Source organism: Lissotriton helveticus, chromosome 11, assembly GCF_964261635.1.
Source record: "Lissotriton helveticus chromosome 11, aLisHel1.1, whole genome shotgun sequence".
NCBI classification, from domain to species: Eukaryota; Metazoa; Chordata; class Amphibia; order Caudata; family Salamandridae; genus Lissotriton; species Lissotriton helveticus.
Genome location: NC_136072.1, coordinates 605539753 through 605554848, shown reverse-complemented (window position 1 = coordinate 605554848; position 15096 = coordinate 605539753). Strand labels below are relative to the sequence as shown.

The 15096-nt window shown below is 44.0% G+C and overlaps 1 protein-coding gene across 3 annotated transcripts in view; it reads right to left on the bottom strand.

Annotated features, from left to right (window-relative positions):
• The window catches only part of U2SURP (U2 snRNP associated SURP domain containing), an 878864-nt gene extending 864004 nt beyond the window's left edge, over positions 1-14860 (bottom strand). Inside the window, exons 1-2 of one of the 3 annotated variants that reach the window (XM_078666425.1) lie at positions 14650-14860; positions 11623-11701 (exon numbers count right to left, since the gene is read on the bottom strand). The gene's annotated coding sequence lies outside the window, so the exon portion shown is untranslated. The remainder of the gene's footprint in view (positions 1-11622; positions 11702-14649) is intronic. The other 2 variants (XM_078666427.1, XM_078666426.1) reach the window with 2 other exon arrangements.
• Between the last annotated feature and the right edge of the window lie 236 nt (positions 14861-15096).

Here is a 15096-nt window from a genome sequence, read left to right as displayed (position 1 = left end):
TTTATGAGGAGTCTTGTGGTTCTGCACTTCAAGACGTCTCACTGCTTTCTGGGAAATTATTTTAATGACAACAAAGTAAACAAATGGGCTATAAGCCTGTGACAACAGTGGAATGGCAGGCATCCAATGGGCGCTCTGGAAAATCTCCAGACATTACTCATACACTTTACAGCACGAGTCTCACCCATATTATACAAAAGAGTAATTAATACCAATACATGGAAAACAAATAAACTATCATCAAGTACAATTCATAGACTACCAGCAAGTTCATGTACTGGAACTACAGAGCAAAGTCAAGCGATATTTTTAACAGGGTTAACACCAATTGAAGCTTCAAATGACAGCTTGGTGTCCCCAGATTTAGCACAGTCAGGAATTTGAGTATGTGTGTCTATAGATATGTCCATAATTCAAGAAGATAACATGCTGTGGAAATAGCCTAAGATGACTAATCTACAACAACACAATCGACAGACCTGGAAACCAAATATAGCTTTAAATGTAGATACTCTTCTCCCAACCTGTTATTCACTACCATGAGTTCTGGTTTGCACTTCATAAGGATTTAAATACTTGTGCACGCATTAGATGCTCCTAATAGTGGCTTGCAAGATCTGTAAAAATAGCATCAAGTATTTAACATAGGCTCATATAGAGTGCAACAGAACCAATACTGACAAAGCCAATAGACCTTTGAATGCTTAACAGCTCAGGCAAAATAAACAAAAAGCCGAAATGGCCCACCCCAGCACGGTGATGTATCCATTACAAATTGGCCAAGGCTTATGAAGAGGTAAACTAAATATTAAATGTGCACAAAAGTTTACTAGAGAAAAAGGAGTAGACTAGCATCAAATTGCAGTGCCCAGGCCTTTCTAAAATATAAATAAATCCGGAAATGGTGACGGGCGACAGAATAGTGGAGCTAGCGTTGGGGACTCGAAAGAACAAGCATTGGCAAAGTTAACAAGTCTTACCTACGCAAGAGCTATTGGCTTTACTAATATGTTTTAGCCGTGTTATACACCAGCGTGGCTGCTGTTCAGCATGGCTAAAGGTTAGTGGGGTAAAAAAAGAGCGACGCAGAGTGGAGCGGCATAAAGGCGAGTATCGTGGAGTGTCATGGAGTGCTGTGGAGTTTTATAGAGTGCCATGGAGGGAGTAGAGTGTTAGCGCGGAAGGGAGTAGAGTGGAGTGAAATCGAGTGTTGTAGAGTTGAGTGGCATAACGTGTCCTAGTGTGGTGTTGTTAGGGTGTTGCGTAGAGCTAAGTCGGTGGTCAGATTGGAGCATTGTAGGAGAGTGGAATGGTTTAGTGGAGCAGTGTTGAAGAGTGCATGGCAAAGAGTGGATTGGTGTAGAGTGGAGAAGTGTGTCAGAGAACAGAGTAGGGTTGAGTGGCAGGGAGTTGCGCAGAGTGAAGTAGTGTTGCAAAATGGCATATAGTGAAGTAGAGTGGCACATAGTGAAGTAGAATGTCAGAGTGGAGTATAGTTTGATGGAGTAGAGTTTGTTGGAGTAGAGTATCAGAGTAGAGCGCCAGAGTGGGGCATCAGAGTGTAGGAGATTGGCGTGATGTACAGTGGTGCAGTGTGTATTGGTTTTGTGTAGAGTGCACTGGCGTAGAGTGCAGAGACAGAGTGGTTCAGGTTAAAGTGGAGTGGTGCAGGGTAGAGTGCACAGCTGTAGAATGTTGTAGAGTGGTGCAGAGTGCAGTGATGCAGAATAGAGTGGTGTGGAGTGATGCCAAGTGTAGTGGCATAGAGTGCATTGAGGGAGGTAGGGTGGCATAGAGTAAAGTGGTAGCAGATGCATAGAGGACAATAGTGCAGAGTACAATAGATTGGCATAGAGGGGAGAGATGTAGAGTCCAATGGTGTAGAGTGGCATAGCTTGCAGTGGCAGAGTGCAGCGGTGCAGAGTAGAGTGGCGTTGAGTTCAGTGGTACAGAATGTAATCTTCATTGGTTGCCAGTCCAAACAAGCATTGAAAATGCAATAGGTCTCGCCTTTGATTAAGTTAAAGCCATTTGCTTTGCTAATGGTATTATATAGCAAAGCAAATGGCTTTAACTTAGTAAAAGGCAAGACCTATTGCATTTTCAATGCTTGTTTTAGTGCGGGTGATTAGGTTCACAGACAGCAAAAAGGAAGAAACAAACAGCCGACACGTGTTTCGCCCATGGCGCCTAATTGGCCGAGGGCTTTCTCAGAGAAAAATGGAGCACAGAGTGTTTTCAGGTGGAGCAAAGAGTTAAGAGGTGTAAGCATGCCAAAATTGGTGAGGATAGGTGTGTACAAGTAGGGAAGGGTAGTAGAGAAGAGAGAAGGTGTTGCACAGTTATTAAAAAAACAACAAAAAACTTTTCTCAAGTAATTTGGTGGTCATTGGTATAAGGTGCATTCCTGCAAGGTACACATTACAGTCCATCCTCTAATTAGTCAGTTTTTACGCCATATTATGTGGGGAAATAGGGATAAAGTTCGGTAATCAGTAAGAACAAATCAAAAGTGATGCTCTAATTAACAGCATAAATGCAATTCATCCCACAATCATTGTAGGGTTTAACTATTTCCTCCATATTGGAGCGGTGGAGAGAGCCAGTACTATTTAAAGGAAACAAAGTAAAATTCGTTAGAGCTTCCCAAGTGAATTATGGCGTTAGTACTAACAAGTTCAAACGCTGTGACTTATCCACAAATGCAAGTAAGTACATGACCATGCCGGTACACTTACATAATCATAAAGCCAACACAGTCTCAAAGGGTAGAATATACAAACACCGTATGAGTAAAGTGATACACTCACCAATAATTTTCCATATGTTACATATATCAAATGGATAGAAGAAAAAGAGAAAAGGATCCATAAACGCCAGGACATCGGTCGTATTTGGTGGTCTAAAGTTAACTAAAACGTAAACAAAGCAGGATATCGCCATGTGAAGACCGGGATGGGGTCAAAAGTGTGAGGGACGCGCTCAGGAACCAGCACTTAAGGGAGGCGTTGTTTTGATTGAATGAAAGATATATGTAACTGAACAAAAGAGGCCATTGTGCGCACTGAGCGTCAACCGCATTGTATAATTAAATGACAAAACTGCTCCTTCAGGTGCAAAGATAAGTGACCTATCTACGGGTTCTGCTATGGTTAAATAAAGGCAGGGACTTCATTAAGAAAGTTAGTAATACTTGAGGCATTGTTGGCGCTTCATAGGAGGCTATAATCAAGTAAAATGTCAGTTCATCCAATCTCTTCAGGGTAACGATGAAGGTAGACAAAGAAAAAGTATAAAACTCACAAAATATAATTGCGTCTAGTCTCGTCCCTGCGGTCCTGGTAAATGGAGCGGTGCACGTCTCTTCAAATGTTAAAGAAGGCCCAGGCAACATCAAGGCGTCATCAACGTGCCAGTGGTGTCAGCAAAATGGCATGGAATAGAAGAGATACCTACTATCTCTTAGGGAACGACGGAAGGGGGGAGTGAGCAAAAATATCCTAGTGAAGTCACGACATAGGAGAAGTGAGTTATAAAGACAAAGGCTCCTAGCTCATTCAAGATCAACAAAATACAATATAGATCACAATGGAATACTATATGCAAAAAATCCTTGCCCAGCCGGACAAGGGATTTATTTGTAGACAAATGTCAGATGAACATTATAATCATATAGAAGTAGCATGACACAAGCCTGTGCCGTACTAGAGAAAAGAGAAACAAGATAGCAAAAGGTGAAAGGGTGTTTTCAGGCAAGAAAGAAGAGCAAAAACAGGGCACTGTAAGTCGGTTTGCAGATAAATAACAGTGTCACCTTGAGTGAGGCACACATTCACATTTACAATAAATTATGCGCATGTCCACTCATGGGTGTCGACGTTTCGATCCCTTAAGCTCCGTTAATTGGTTGGGATCATCATCAGGACTAAAAGTTAGATTTGCCTGAGCATAATGTAGCCTCTGTAAGTAGGCTGTGGTCACAGAATGGGGGGACCACCGTCAGAGCCGGATTCCCACTTAGGCGCACCGGGGGCGCAGGGGAATTTCACTTAAGGCGTGCAGCCGGGCCGTGGATTGCTAGGGAATGTGCTCCTTATTAAATTCATACGATTCAGCAATGTTTTAGATGGGTCCTGGTCTATTGTGCTTCCGCCTCATACGGCGTGCTTGTTTGTAGAGTCACAAACTCCAATAATTCGAGGTTGTCGGAGTGGGGCTCGAATACCAGGATACTCGGACTCGATGCCGGTTTCGAACCGGCATCGAGTCCGAGTATCCTGGTCCACGCAAGTCCGACTTCGACCTGCGGTCCATTACCCTATTACGGGTTAGTGAGTGCCCGGCATTCGAGCCCCACTCCGACAACCTCGAATTATTGGAGTTTGTGACTCTACAAACAAGCACGCCGTATGAGGCGGAAGCACAATAGACCAGGACCCATCTAAAACATTGCTGAATCGTATGAATTTAATAAGGAGCACATTCCCTAGCAATCCACGGCCCGGCTGCACGCCTTAAGTGAAATTCCCCTGCGCCCCCGGTGCGCCTAAGTGGGAATCCGGCTCTGACGGTGGTCCCCCCATTCTGTGACCACAGCCTACTTACAGAGGCTACATTATGCTCAGGCAAATCTAACTTTTAGTCCTGATGATGATCCCAACCAATTAACGGAGCTTAAGGGATCGAAACGTCGACACCCATGAGTGGACATGCGCATAATTTATTGTAAATGTGAATGTGTGCCTCATTCAAGGTGACACTGTTATTTATCTGCAAACCGACTTACAGTGCCCTGTTCTTGCTCTTCTTTCTTGCCTGAAAACACCCTTTCACCTTTTGCTATCTTGTTTCTCTTTTCTCTAGTACGGCACAGGCTTGTGTCATGCTACTTCTATATGATTATAATGTTCATCTGACATTTGTCTACAAATAAATCCCTTGTCCGGCTGGGCAAGGATTTTTTGCATATAGTATTCCATTGTGATCTATATTGTATTTTGTTGATCTTGAATGAGCTAGGAGCCTTTGTCTTTATAACATAGTTATACCCATGGTTCTTAGCTATCCGTTGGGTCCCCCTTGTCCTCTAAAACTATAGGAGAAGTGCGAGCATCAACAGAGAACTGATGTATGGGACTGAAAATAAACAAGGCAGCGCTGGAAGGAAGGATAAATGCGAGTCACGGCCGGAGGCTGGCCGTGAAAACAATGCAGCTCTCCTGAAAGTGAAAGCACGGCCGGCCGGCCGTGAAAGCCTTTGATGCCGCAGGGGGCGGAGCAGCACCAAGCTGGGCAACAGATGGCTGACGATTTGATGCTGTGCACGCGCATTTTAGGTCAATGCGCTTGCGCATTGACCTAAAAGCGCACGGGCACAGCACCAAATCGACAGCTAGTTAAACCTCTGTTTAAGCCCCTTTATATCGAGCTCCCGCTCAATGCGCATGCGCATTGAGATAGGTCGCTCGACCTAAAAAGGGCAGAATTCAAAGCACTCACCTTGGCACATCGTGCAATCAAGGGAAAGGGCTCTGCATATCTCTCTTCCTGTCTCCGCCCTTACAGCAATGCGAGACACCTCTGATCCAGCTCTAAAAATTTGCTGTGTACCCCCAGATTTAAAAAAGCACGTTCTGGGGGAAAAACTTTTCACGTATGTGCCTCCTCTCAATGGAATAAACTCCCTAGGTTGATTCAGGAGGAGTTGCCCTTTCGCAAGGCACTGAAAACATTTCTCTTCTGCTAAATTCCCCATGAGTGAGACTTAGTATACACACAGAAGCGCCGGGACACCCCGTTGGGGTAGCTGTGTGCTATACAAAACACACTAAATAAATAAATAAATAAATAAATAAATAAATGATCTTGCAGAGTGCAGAGTTGTAGAGTGCAGTGGCTGAGAGTACAGTGGGGCAGAGTAGATGTGCGCAGATTGCAATGGTTTTGAGTAAAGTGGTGTTAAGTGCATTGGTGTAGAGTGACGTAGTGGGCACTAGTGTAGAGTGGCGTGCAGGGCAGTGGCATAGAGCAGAGTAGCATAAAGTGCAGTGGTGTGGAATCAGTGCCAGAAAGTGCAGTCTTGCAGAACAGAGGGTCGCAGAGTGGCACATAGTGCAGTGGCAAAGAGCAGAAGAGAGAGGCATTGAGCGCAGTGACAGAGTGCAATAGTGTCGAGTGGCGCAGAGTGCAGGGGGATAGTAAAGTGACACTGAGTTCAGTGGCGAAGAGTGCACTCTTGCAGAGTAGAGTGGAGCAGAGTGCATTGGTTTGGAGTAAAGTGGTGTTTATTGCATTGGTGTAGAGTGCAGTGGTTTAGAGTAGAGTGGTGTAGAAGGCAGTGGTACAGAGTAGAGTGGCACAGAGGGCAGTGGCAGAGTGGTGATGAGTACCTCAGCATAGAGTGCAGACGCGTAGAGTTCAGTGGCAGACAGTACAGTCTTGCAGCAGCATAGAGTGGTGATGAGTACCTCAGCGTAGAGTGCAGACGCGTAGAGTTCAGTGGCAGACAGTACAGTCTTGCAGAGTAGACGTGGTAGAGTGGCATACAGATTGGTGCAGAATGCATTGGTTTTGAGTAGACTGGCATAGAATACATTGGCTTTCACTAGGCTGGCGTAGAATGCATTGGCTTTCAGTAGATTGACAGAGAATGCATTGGCTTTCAGTAGATTGACACAGAATGCATTGGTTTTTAGTAAAGTGGTGTTGAGTGGAGCAGATCGGAGTGCAGCGGATTGGAGTGGCATGGCATAGAAAGGCGCAGAGGGCAGTGGCACTGAATTGAGTAGAATAGACTTGTTTGTTTCAGAGTGGAGTGGAGCACAGTAGAATACAGTTGCGTAGAGTGGATCTGTGCAGAGTGGATTTGCATAGAGTGGACTAGCATAGAGTAGAGTGTAGTGGCGTAGAGCGCAGTGTTGCCGAATAGAGTGGTATAGAGTGCAGTGGCGAAGACTGCAGTAGGACATTGTAGAGAAGTGTAGGGTAGAGAGAACTGGCACAGAGTAGGGAGTGGAGCGGCACAGAGTGGAATGCAGTGACAAAGTGTGGAGTGGCGTAGAGTGGAATATGCATTGTGTCGTAGCATGCTGCCATTACAGACATCTTCAATTGAAATGATCATTGCATTTGCACAAACATACAGTTTAATTGATAAAAGTATATAGCGCACAATCGAAAATGTGTGGAAATGTCATCACCCAGTGTACTGATTTGTTTTGATCACATCAAAATATTTGTTTCCACTACACTTCAGAAATACCCAAAAACGTGCTTCATTGGAGCTTTCTAATTCTGATATATTCTGAAATGCCTCCACAGTTCATTTACAGACATTTAATTGTTGTTGTATGCTAGAAAAAAAATATAACATCCTCAAGCCCTCCTTCAATACCCAGCATGATCGTCACATAAATCCTCTCACTTTAAAGTCAGCGTAAGTAAATTAAACACCAAGCTTCCTGGAAGACAGAGCCCGACATCAGACCTCTGTCTTTGAACGCACATCAAATGTGACAAGATAAGATCAAGGTTTAAAGGCCTGTTTACAGAATTTCCAGTACTGGTGTAACAATACAGTAAATAGGGTTTGGCCGAGGGAAGTGTTGAACTCCAGCTGAACAGCTTAAAACAAAGCCACCAAATAAAAAGAAAACAAATGTGACTTACTAACCACAAAGCCAATGTTAGGCAATGGGCGGAACGCATTCCCAGGGAAGCTTTCTGAATTTTCCAAAGATTATGCTAGCAAAGCAGAAACAAATGCAAAGCAAGGTGGACAAATGCAAAGCAAGGTGGAGAAATGCGTGGGAAGCAAGATAGGTGGGGACGGGCTACATGGGGAGCGCAAGGGTGGTGGAGGGTGGAAGAATAGTACACATGGGAGAGAACATGAAAGCGATGCCAACTAAAGGAGTGCTGGTAGGTAGAAATAACTAGCTCTCAGATGTCAGCCATGGAAGGATACATGTCATCTAATCAAAAGGATTGTAAATAAACTATGCTTCAGGGGTTGCCAAACACAAGAAGAAGTAGAAAAGCCAGTGAATAATAAGCAAGCAACTAACAAGATAACCAAACAATGATAGTAAATGGGATGACCCAAAGTCCACTTTAGATATTGTTATGTACAATAAGATCTTAAACAAACGGCTAAATGGAAGTACAACCTATGCTAGCACAAAGGAAATGCATGCAACATTATTCTAAAGCAACCAACCTTACAGTAATAAGTTAATAGCATCTGAACAATATGCAGCCTATGCTATGAACATTACCAGAAATGGAAGATATGTGAGACCTTCCGACTGTGTCCTGGGGTATTTAGTGGTTAGTGGGCGAGAATCACATGTGTGTACTGCCTTGTCTTAGTGGTGTGAAACTTCCACCAATGATACTGTCCTACAGTTTGATAATCCAGATATTCTACTTAGTCAAGTACCTAAGTCTTGTGGCACAACAGCAAAGTGCCTATCAAGATGTCAGACTTGTTCACAAGCTGACCAGACTAAATTGCAACCCAGAGCGGGTGGATTGCCAACGAAGTAAAAAACATCGGCTCACAAGGATGCGAAGGGAGCAGTGTTTACCCGAAATCCCACGACATGAAGCCAGAGCCAAAATGATGTTTTGTTTTAACAAAAGTCCAAGTTGGAAAAGTGTCCTTTTACAGAAAGGCGCTTTCCACGTTGTGCTTAAAATCTCGAAGGCTTTCAGAGTAGAGGGCCAAGAGTGAGATCATTTTGAACCTGTCACGATGTGAACATTGACTGCTGTAGCAATATGCTCAATAGAAAGCCATCATTGCTAGGCAAGAGCCTGCGCACCAGGAAGAGTGGAGGGAGTGAATTCACCAGAGCAGAGGAAATCAACAATAAAGGAGGACAAAGGAAGACTGGTTTAGTGGAAGATGTCTAAGAAAGGGGAATGCAGACTGTCTTATTCCAAAAAGACTGCAGACAATCTTCAGACAACCCACGATCTTGAGCACCCATAAACACAATGACCCCACCATACCCTCATCTTAGTGTGAATCACACACAGATAGGCAAGGGGCTGCAGTTATTGGATGATCCCATCAGCAATGCTAGGATTTGCCAACAATACATAAAATAAGCAGCACCTTCAGTGCAGTAACAAATCGTGAAAATCACTGGAGGAAAAACAATAACGCAGAAAAAAAAAGTACAGGACCAGAAGACACAATTTTACTAAGACATGCCCTCCCCTCTCCCACCCGCCCCCCAAATCAGTGTCCTTTTCATATATTCTATCATTTACATGAAATAATTTTTATCTGAACTAAGAGTTCTCCAACTAGGGCGCCAATCCTGTTTAAGAATATCTCCTGCCCCACAACACATCAGAAAATCTAAAGTTTGTAACAAAAAATAAAAGTTTCTTTCAGTAACACATTTTATTGTGCTCATTTTTAAAAATTATCCTTCCAGCATTAGTTAGGTCATTCTACTTTGTGAACGCAAAACATGTTGGTTGTTTTGTCCATCTACATCACATCTTCTTCCCCTGTAGAGAATCTATGAGGACCAACTTGATAGTCCTTAATTTCAAGATCATGATGCGGAACAAACCTCCTTCAGAGTCTAGATTCCAAGCAAGGTATGGTCCTTGTTTACCATAATAATCTCTAATCAGGAGGATGTGTGCTGCCTTATTGAACCTGCACACATCGCAGACTGCAAAAGCATTACTTTCGCTCTTACTCTTTCCCTCCACAACCACGCTTTTCAGGACTTGTTGAACAGACAGACTTCCTGGGCCTAGTGGGAACTTCATCCACTATGCTAGAAGTAACTGCATGACTGGTCAGTACCAGAGCAAATTCTGCTGTGTTAGGCGATTTTAATCTCCATTTGGAAGACTCAGAAAATACTCCAGTATCAGGTCTGCAACAAGATATGATGGTGATTCAAATGGGTCAAAGGGTGGATGGACCCAGCCATGAGAAAGGCCATTTACTTGAACGGGTCTTTTATTCAAATCATTTACTGAAGTTCTATGACCCAATATCGGTTAAGTGGACTAATCACCCGCCACCCCCCGCCCTCCTGCCCCACAGACTTCTTTGGTTTCCTGGAAAGAGCAAGCCTAGTTCAAACTTCCTCTGGAAACAGGTCTTGGGAAATTCTAAACCTTCCCTAGGGTCAGGTCAGACCCAGGCTAATGAATGAATGTTTCAGTGGCTAGAGGCTCCATTGGATGCGGTGGCCTCGATAAAGACTCACACGAGGAATGTTAAAAATAAATTCCTGCACCTTTGCAAAATAAAGCAAGTCTGTAAAAAAGCAGAAAGTTTGGAGAAGAGATTATGGGGACACCGCTAAACAGAAATACCAAGACATCACCAGTCTATCCCTCTGAGATCGAAAAAGCTAAGCAGCTCACTTCAAGGAGAAAATGAATGCCGCTTCCTATGTCCTGGGCATATTTGTTTCGGGTAGTGAACCACATTCTACTGCCTCTAGTAGCCAGTCCAACACTAGAATCACCTGCGTCACGATGTAATGATCTAGCAAATTACTTCCACAAGACAATTTTAAAAAGCTATGATACATTTCAAGCACCCCCCATTGGGAGACTGTTGGACCCTCCGAAACAGGTTGATCCTCATTTCTTCTGATCTGAGTGCATTTCCTGCATTAACACTCAAAAGCCTCGCAGACATTTTTAGTAAAATTCAATCGGGCTCTCGGAGGGATGAAGCTTCACCTCGTATCCTGGCTAAAGGAGCAGAGGGGATTCTGCCAACCCTGCTCGAGCTGGATATTCTTTCATTATGCTCTGGCCCTGTACCGATGGCCTGGAAACATACCATGGTGAAGGCACTGTTGAAAATGCCTAATCTACACCCGCTGGATCTTGCAAATTATTGTCCAATTTCTCTCTTGCCAGGGATAAGCACAATTCGGTAAAGACACACCAATCAGTCATTCTCTGAATTTCTAGAAAAGCAGGGCATTTTGCATCCTTCACAGACTGGATTCTGTATGTACCATGGTACTGAGGCAGCTTTGCTAGCAGTGGCTGAAGAAGGAAAACGCTACTCGATCAGGAAGGTTCAGCAGCAATCATCCTCCTTGATCTTAGCTCAGCTTTTGATACTGTAGACCACAATTCTTGGATTCTGATGTGCTCCTCTGTACAACATACTTCAGTGAGGCTCTGCAGCACATACAGCAGGAGAGTCTTTAAAATTAATGTAAAACAGTTTACATCTAATGTGCATGCTTACCTGCCCCACTCCTCAAAACCGGGACATTAGTCCGTTTTAATTACAACTGTTGGAAATCCGGGACAGTCCACACACACACAAAAACGGTACTCTCCAGGGAAATCCAGGACGCCTGATCAGCCTAGCCGGAATGCAAACTCAATCGATAGTCTACAGAAGGAGTGCTCGGAAAAACGCTACCTCTAGCATGAGGGTTCACGCCAAAAGCAATATGGCAGTGAGGCAGAAGGGTGCAATTGTGTCAAAGGTATTCACTATCTAATAAACTGCTTCAAAATTAACAGGAGGGCTGACAGAGACAGAATATTTATAAGCAATATATCTGAAAGTGGACACCTTGCATGAGAGACAAAAGCTATAGCAAAACTTACTTTAATGCAAAATTCCAATTCAGTGAAGCGTTGTGCTGAAGTGGGTTAGCAAGATTTCTTATGGCTTCTTTGTTGCAGCCTAAAAAGAGCATAGCCCATTGTTAAGTTCCAAGTCTATATTCTTTATGCCACATACAATCGATTTAAAGCATTCCATAGGAAACAAAACGATCAAATGGATTATACCGAAATCTCCTTCAAAACCTTGGCACCGTGTCAACAGAAGTCTATCCACTATCTGAGACTTCAAAGCCTTCTTTACACTACACCCAAGTACATTTTTGCATGTTGGCCTCACTGTTCCGTGTTGATTCAATGATGAATCATGTAATGATTATTACAGTATCATGGCACACCACTAGCCGTCTGACATCTAGGAACTGATAACAAATGGAGAGGTACACAGTAGGAAAATTTGTAGTCCAAATAAGCTTCCCATATATATCATCCAAAAAAGATGTTTATACTTTCACATCTTATACCCATCTCATGCGATACTACATGGCAGTGTTGAGACTTATTAAGGTACCCACTGGAAAACTCTATATTATATATTTTGATCTTAAAGCTCTGGGAGAGGATAATATTATTCATACCAGTTCACTATACAATCTTATGACTTGGATGGAATCTTATACATTTGGCATGTTCATAAACAGACATATTAGCACTCAACATTAAGCCCTGATGAAGTTCTAAATGTATTTGGAAGGAAACGTGTTGGCTGATGTTGTTATAATTTGGATATAAGAAGAGAAAGAATAATCATCTTTTTTGGATGATATACATGGGATGCTTATTTAGACGACAAATGTTCCTACTGTGCATCACTACATTTGTTATATTTGTAATATGCTGAACAGTGGTGCTGAACAGTGGTACTGAACAATGGCTGGTGCAAGATGAGTAGTGCACAGGACTATACTGTTTTGTTTATACTGTGATTGAAGTGCAGTAATTTCAATTCTCCGTGGTTTGAAGTGTTTTTATCCTGATAACTGGTGTTATTAACCACCTCAAAGGCTCCCGTTTTATTAACATTAGAAAAGGTAACAGCTGAGTGGACCAGCAGGGAAATGGACCCGTGACTTATAGATCCGAGTATAAGCCATTTAGTGGCTTATACTCGGGAGCCATTTAGAGTCTTATAATGAATCAAAGATCAAAGCAAGAGGCTGATACTGAATTAAAGATCAAAGCAAAAGACAAACTTAGATTCAACTGATAAAAGGGATGGTACTCAACATACACCAGCAGGGATTCCTTCTCTAAACAACAATAAAGGGTGATCAAATATGGCAGTTCAATGTAAATTCATTGGGCTAGTCTAGATGTCAATTGGTGTAGGAGTGTTAATGTTTTCAGTTACCTCTAAAGCGCAGTATTGTGCTCAAAGTCTGAGGGAGCCCATGGAAATAACGTTCGCCAACAACTGTTCACTCCCGTCCCCCACGGGGACAAACCACCTACAAACACAGTGTTCATTCAAGAACCACATAGAGCTCTAGGGCATAATCAAGGTAGACCTCAAAACTATATTATAAGTATGTGAGGAACAGGGTTTGGGAAAAGGTGTAATAGCTCCCTTCCGTACACCCCGGTGCAGTGACATAACAGTTCCAAAGAGAATAAGCAATGGGCCACAATTGATCAGGTGGTGTGGCTGACATCAATTAACAAACTACAAAATGGACAGGGTAGTCAGAGCTAACCAGCCAGATATAACTACCCTTCAACCTCATACCTTCCCTCTGGCAGTAAAACACAAATGTCCTCAGTTTCTAGTAATTTTCAGAATGCACTCAGTGGGCGGGATTTTTGGGACTGTTTTGTGTTACGTATTACTGGTGCACGTCCAACACTGCTTACCTGCAAACACAATGAGTAAATGTGCAAATACTTTGGAGCCTAGAGAGTAATAACATGCATTGTATTTTCCTGCATCGATTAACGATATGCCTGGATAAGGTTTGGTGTTTTGTTCTGCACAGCTTTCTGCGATGATTAACGGTGCAAAAGCTAAATGGAGTTATTCTGGCAATTCTCTAACCACTCCCCTGCTATTCCTTAGCCAACCGGTACAGCCAGGGCCGCAATGATTAAGTGATTCTGCAGATGTGGCATTTCCCTACTGATTTACGGCATTCTCTACATAACGCACCTGCTGCATAATTTCAACAGTTTCCATCTCACACACTGATCAAAAGTGACCGCAAAAAAGTTCACCGACACGTGTAGCGCTGCGCAGTGACAGACCCTTTGCAAATATATACTGGTCACCGATCAGCTGCTGAGCGATGCATTCAGGTGACAAACATACACCAGTGAGATGAAGAAAAAAAACTTTGAGACAGTATTAGCGCGTGTTAAGTGGTCAACATAGCAAAACAATACTACCAAAACTGTGCTGTACTATGTTGCAGACAGTGTAATGTGTTATGTATCCAAGTGACCCTCGGTACACCCACCAACTTCAGAATGTCTAGAGTTCGGGTGTTTGAATCTCCGACCCAGAGAAAGGACTACAGAGGAAGATCATGTTATTAATGTCACAGTCAATGAACGTGCTTCAAAGGCATGTTTGGTGCAGGGGCTAGGGAGCCTTGTAGTTAACAGCTGAGGGGGGTCTCTGTAACCCTCGCCTCGTTTGGAGCCCGTACGAATTACTTGCATTCTCCCTACTATAGTCCAGTACCCAAGGACGTCAATGGTCACCTGCTCTACGCACGTTAGTGAAGCGTTCAACTTCACTGACTTTAATGGAAACCTCTGCCCCCAAACACCTGACAGCACCCTCCTGGAGACTCGCCTGTCTGGACTTTACCCTGCTCTCGTAAACCCGAGCAACCACCAAACCCCCTGTGCTAGGAGCAGAGACAAGGGGGAGGACCGGTAAAGTCCCATTCAAGAGCGGCAGACCTAGGAGTAAGGGGACATCGAGTCCCCGTACCCTCGGAGCGGGCAGGAGTGGGAGACCCTGCCCGCGGAGCGGTTAGCTGTCCTGCTCCGTGGGCACGTCGCACTCACCGGGTTCGTAGCGGACGTTAGCCCGTGGTAAGGGGGTAGCAGAGACGGGGAGAGGGTCCCCCGGACGGGACGTCTCGGAGCCGGCCTGCGCAGTGCGCATACAAGGGGCACCCTGCAGCAGCACGGGCTGGGGGCCTAGGCCCGGAAAGCGGCGGTGCTCCGGAGCTGCGGGTCCAGCAGGGAGGGCCGTAGGAGGCGTCACGCTCATGACGCTATACTGGCCGGGTGGCTCTACGCAGTAAACCGCGTCACTGGCGCTGCTGCCCGCAGTACAGTCAAGGGAGCGCATTTGCTGTCTCTGAAGGCAGGTTTGTCACTTCAGGACCCTACGATTATTTGTTTATGTATGCGTTTATATAGAGCGAACTTTACCTGAAGGTGTTAGAGCGCTTTACGTTAGAACCAGTTACATATAGAACCAGTTTCATTACAAAAGGTCTTCAGAAA